Below are 6,140 nucleotides of genomic sequence, written 5' to 3'. Positions count from 1 at the left end.
TAACAGGATCAAAAGGCTCTCCCTGAGTACCCTCTATATTAGTGTTGAGACCTGGAATGCAATATTGGTGTGTTTTTCTTCCTCCCAAAGCACTTGTTGAAGATAAGTTCCCATGGGTACCGCACACCATTTTTCTTCCTGGGGAGGACCTGAGGAAATCAACTCTCGGATTAAGCCCAAGGATGCAGGATATAACAGACGAAGAGGAAAGAGAAACGTCCTGTTACAACTTTTCTAACAAGTAACAATGTCAAGAACAACAAAGCAGTTCACAAAATTAAATCGACAAAGCTTTAAAAATAAAGTCAGTACTAAAGAGTGGCATGCACAACCGAGACACTTGAAGCAGAAAGCTGTTTACAAGACAGACAGTAAACAAAGACGAGTAGCAAAAGAAGGTACCTTGTCCAGATAAAGGCCAATAGCGCAGTACAGAATAGAGTCGAGCAGCATCATCAAGAGGCAGACCAAAAAAACTTACTCCAGACGATGCCTACATGAAGATTGACCAGAAAAAAAAGTAAAGAACACAAGGAAAATCAACCATGGAATGTAGCCACAGAAATATCTACCTACCAGCCATATATTGCTCCAACGAAGTCCAACATGTGCACGCTCGTAATCAGCAAAGTTGATTGATCCAAGAGCAAACGCAGTAGGTGAAAGCAAAGAAGCGACAACTTTCAATACCCTACAAGCCCAACAGTTACTTTTACATCAATGCATTCTAGACCAAATCTTTGTGGCGAAGACCAGCATAATTTTTCACTATCCATGAAACAACCATCACGAAAAAAGGAAGAGAAAAAAGAGGATAAACATACATGGACACGGATTCATCGTTAACTGTGTAATAAGGGAAGAAGGCTCCGAGAAAGGCCAGGGTCCCAACTGCGACAGCTGTCTTAGCTCGAGTGAAAAATGTTGATATTAGAAATGAGAGCATGATTGCGCTGACCCCAAACAAAAAGAAGTATGTGAAGACTAATGTCATATCACTATACTTAAAGAGACTTCCCATCGTACAAGCTGTAATGATCCCAGCGCATAATGCGAACTGAAGAACAAAGTCGAGTAAGGAAATAAACAACAAATTAAAAATCATTGCATTATATCGAAAGAAGTAAAGCATTAGTCCTGCCATTTCAAACTGAATTCATATTGTTAAACACTGAAACAACACAAGATGCTACTGAACTCCAACATGTGGTTTGATCGTAGCCAAGGGAAGATGCAAAAAAAAAAAAAGTTTACTAATCAAATTGCAAGCCAGAAAACCTGCCTGCACTGCATATGTGATAAACCACGACAGATGGAAAATCTCATCCTTCAAGCCCATCATGTAAAGTCCTTCTCTTATTTTCTGCTCCTGCAAGCTCAGAAAAAAAAAGCTTAAGTTAATAGTGATAGAAAAACAACTTTTGGTGGAAAAGCAGCAACATATAGCAGCTTTGTTCTTAAGAATGCTCAAAGTATAGAACCCAAAACAACCTTCTCAAAGACAGAGTAAGCTGATAAGCCGGGAGATTGGATACAGAAATCCCAGAAGGTACCTGCTCAACAAGTAAACAATAATTTAGATCATACAAAGACTCAAATACCATACATCACATATATAACAAAGAGCGGTGATACATACAACAAGCCCATTACGCTTTTGACAATAGATTGGAACTCATCATCAGTGTATTCGCGGGTTGGAAATGGAACCATTCTTATCTTTGATGGGCTAAACATAGTCCATGGCAGCTCAAAGGGTGCTGAGCCAAGAGATGAATGTGATAATGGCAAGTCACTGTTTTGCTGAGAAGCAAATATTATGAAAGAGTCTACCACCTGCTGAAGCTGCAAAAGGGTACAAGACCAATCAAACCCAAGGGTGCAAATTTGAACAAGCTTCCAAAGAAAGAAAAAAAAAAGAGTAAATGAACCGTACAGTCAAGAATCCGCTGAAGCTGTATTGCATTGTTGGTATGGTATTAATCCCCATTTCCAGATCGTTGATATAAGGTCCATTTGTGTCCATGATCGACTTGACACTAGGGAATCCTGCCAATGCCCATGTGTGGTTCAAGCGAATGCTATAATCATAGACATGAGGTCCTTGTTCATGGAATACCACTGCTCCTTTTAGTTTTGGATTCGAACAGTTCCTAAGCAAGTATGACGAGGCTTAATTACTTCAGCATAAGATCATGATCACCAACAGCTACAAGACTATGCTACTCGTCAAGACAAAATGCATACAAAATTGGCACGTGCCGATACATAACATTATGAACTAAATGCTGCACTATCCAAGACTAATAAAAGGGAATGAAGAAAGTGAAGTCCCTTTTACCATCATAGTCCCAACAGAGGATAGGAAAGACACTAGCTTGTCTAATCAGTACAATTGTCAAAGTTGTAGCAAAGGGGGGTAACAAGTAACTTTAAAAGATACTGCCATAATTCAAGAAATGCTAACCAAAACCAGTGACGAAACATAGAGACATTCGGAAGGCATGTAAGTCTAAACAGCTCGAAGAAAGAGCACAACATACCTCACATCGCTGCAGACACCGTAATGGGGAGAGGTTATATAGGTTTCAAGCTCAATGTCATCATTAAAAATCCTAGTAACCAGCTGCAAAGACGCAAAAGCATGTGAATAAAAGCATGTGACATCATATAAAGAGTAAACAGAGCTGAAAGGAGTATAGAAAAGAAGCTTAAGTTGTACCGGAAGTAGAGGAAACTTAAGAGAGAGAATGTGGATCATGTTATTAGTTTCATCAGTGTCAGGTGCAAAAGCTAAGAACTCCCCATCAGCGATCAGAAGCTCCAAAACTTGAGGAAAACTGGGAGAGATACCTTGGCCGACTTGGACCAGAGTGTCTTTCTCTATGTTCCTGAGACAAATCAAATCACAAATCCCATTACAGTAAACGAGGTTATAAGGCAGGGAGGGAGAGAAGAGTACAGTAGTGTTACGAGTGAGCGGGGTGAATTGTGGTGTCAACACGTGTCCTCACGGCTCACGTCACAATCAACAACAACAACACAACAGTCGAAGTAAAATCTGAAAAAAAAAGAGAAACTTTTAAGAATATCGAAAATTTTCAAAAATTCTAAATTAAGCAACAGTGAATAATAAGTAATGAAAGAGAGGAGAGACCTCGGCAGACGTAACGAAGGGATGACGAATTTTGAGGAGCCAATTCTTGCGGAGCATAGCCTTCAGCTGCCTCCCCATTTCGTACCAAAAAGGTTCACACTTTTTCCTTAATCAGAAGAAACCCTAGACTGATTCCGATCGAGATGATAGGTGAAAACCTTCGCCCGCTCGCATCAAGAAGAAGAAGAAGAAGAAAGCATGCTTTTTTTATCTTTCGAGAGAGAGAGAGAGGTGGCTAGGACCTGGGGGCTGGGCCTCACCTCACTGACATTTGTGCTCTTCCCTCTTTTTTTCTTTTCTTTTTCTTTCCTCTGCAATTTATTCCAATAATATATTTTAAATTAAGATATTTTTTCAAATCTCTTTATCTTTTTTTTTTTTGAACACAATCTCTTTATCTTCTTAGGTGCTGACTGGTTTTCCCGCTACCACCCGCAAACGCAGCTTTTGCGGTTCATAGCGGTTGTTGGCGTTTCAAAACAATCACAGAAAACACTACAAATCGCTTCAAACCGCTCCGAACCTCTTAAAATCAAAAGCTGGTTCCAGCTAGCGTTTGCGGTTGCGGGAGGTTGCGGGAAGGTAAATTTTTTTTCTTTAAAAATAGAATAAATAAAAATAATACTAAAATATCCAATAAAAATTTCAATTGAAATAATAGAAATTGTAAAATGTATTCATATTATATTTCAATTTATATTATAAAAATTCAAAACTAAAATATTTTCTATAAATTTTTAAAATTGAATAATATGATTTTATAAATATAAATTTTATATTTATCATATTATTATGATTTTTAATATTTTTATAATTACATAAAATGTAAATATTGTTAAATTATTATTTAACAGATGTTGTGTTTGGTAGTTTACCAGTCATAAGAGTCCCGCAAACGCGACAATTTCTAACAGCTGTACCAGTCGTACAAATCTCTAGAAAACGCTTAAAATCGCAACCACCCGCATCCGCAAACTCCCGCAACCGCAACCGCTGCGGTTACACCAGTCAGGCCCTTAATATATTAAAATGAAATTAGCAACTGGATGAGGATAGCTAACACAAGTGGTCGACAAAAAGATTCTTTAGAAAGGGAAAAAAACAAGTTAGTAATAATACAGTTTTGGAGTCCTAAAATTAATAAAATTATCATCAAAATATTCATACACGTGAGCTCAAAATATTAAACGAGTAGATTAATGTGGTATTAAGAAGACTGAGATTATTTTTAAGTAATTGATGACTCCATGACGTTGACCCCACCTAAGCCTTTGCGTCCATGCCAAGTAGGAGGCGGGCTCCACAGTGAAAGCCATTTTTACACGTGGACTTTCCTAATTAGTTTAGACAGTCACATTGCTTGACCCAGCTACTCGATTACGTTACGTACAAGAATAGAAAACGAGCGAAGCGACGTTCCTAAAAGTTTGACGGCTAAACGTTGTCGATGTTTTGCCTAGGCCTGGGCGTTCAGTGGCCCGTTCGGTATCGGTTCGGGTGATTCGGATTTTCGGATTTTCGGAGTTATGCTTAGAAGTATCATTCGGTATTTACTAATTATCGGATTCAATTCGGTTCTTTCCGGGTTCGGTTCGGATCGGATGTAACCAATGTTTAAAATCGTTCAAAAGTATATTTTTTAAACCTCGAAAAACGACAAATTTTTGTTTCAAAATATATAAATTGTTTACAAATCTAATTAAATATTAGTTAAATTAACTAAATTAGCTAAAAATAATTTAAAATAACAAATAAAACAAACTACAAAAATATTTTAAATAGTCAAAAATATCTAAATCACCTTAAAATATATCAAAACATTAACATATTTAACTAATTTCGGATATTTTTGGATCCTAGTTCGGATTTCGGATCGGTTCAGATTATAACTAAACACCAAAGTACTAAGCTTATAAGTCCCATTCGAATATTTTTGTATAATAGTTCGGATTCGATTTCGGTTTTTCCGGTTCAGGTTTAGGTAAATACTTCAGGTTGAGGTAAAAACGTCCAGACCTAGTTTTGCCAATAAAAGCCCAGCCGCCCATGGGAATATTATTCTTTCCAACCAACTTCCTCGTTATTTCGTTTCATTATAACATTTTTGTAACTTAAAACATTGGTTCAGATAAGAACATCCTTAATGGGATAAATGGGGGATATAGTTTAAATGTGAAAAATTAATAAAATAATATAAGAGCATCCTTAATGGAATAAGTGGGAGATATAGTTTAGTAATAATTAGTAGTAGGATAAGTGGGAGGATATAGAACTTGTATCTTAATAATTATATAATTTAATAATGTTAAAACATATAATAATTTTTAAAACATTAAAACTAATTTTTAAATTGAAAACATAAAAAAGTAATACTAAATTTTATTTGAAAATAAAAAGATACCCAATATACAATTTCAAATTATTATTAAAAAAATGAAAAATAGAAATGAAAAACATAAAAAGAAACAAATATATTAATTAAAGTACACAAACATTTTATTTAATGAATACAAAATTCACCAAAACACTTCTTGCATAGAAACCAAAAAACACATCTCTGATCAGTTTTTCCTTTTTTCCTTTTATTATATTCTCATAAGATGTGTTGAAATACTGCAATAAAGATGCTCTAACGCAAGTTGCATCTTGTTAAAAAGTCACATCTCTAAACCAATCATTAAAAAACAAATTTGATGGAAGAAAGCAATATTGGAAAATTCATCAAAAGATAAAAGAGTTCTTTAGATTTTTTGGTATACAGAACTAGTTCTAGTGGCTGTAGTACTAAGGAAATACATGGACTGCACCATGTCTACACAGTCAAAAGCCAGAATACTGACCTACAAACCTTACCAAACCAAGAAAAAGAAAAAAACCTTAGCAAACCACTTTTAAATATCCACTTACAATAAAGCATCTGATTGTAAACAAACATGTTCTTAAATAATCACAACAAATGAAAAATCCAACTCAAAGAATTTTT

General features: G+C 35.7%; 1 long non-coding RNA gene across 2 annotated transcripts; it reads right to left on the bottom strand.

Moving 5' to 3' along the window:
* Positions 1-1,354: 1,354 nt before the first annotated feature.
* LOC130509035 (uncharacterized) lies at positions 1,355-3,017 on the bottom strand. Of its 2 annotated transcripts, none has more exons than XR_008943182.1 (7): positions 2,963-3,017; positions 2,723-2,891; positions 2,544-2,626; positions 1,937-2,153; positions 1,640-1,845; positions 1,492-1,553; positions 1,355-1,369 (listed from the first exon to the last, which is right to left on the bottom strand). It is a non-coding gene; the product is annotated as an uncharacterized LOC130509035 (long non-coding RNA). The 2 variants fall into 2 exon arrangements; XR_008943183.1 differs by having other exon boundaries at positions 2,723-2,883; positions 2,963-2,977.
* Positions 3,018-6,140: the final 3,123 nt, after the last annotated feature.

The sequence above is a fragment of the Raphanus sativus genome, chromosome 3 (assembly GCF_000801105.2).
Source record: "Raphanus sativus cultivar WK10039 chromosome 3, ASM80110v3, whole genome shotgun sequence".
Taxonomy (NCBI): domain Eukaryota; kingdom Viridiplantae; phylum Streptophyta; class Magnoliopsida; order Brassicales; family Brassicaceae; genus Raphanus; species Raphanus sativus.
This window is presented reverse-complemented; position numbering and strand designations above follow the sequence as displayed.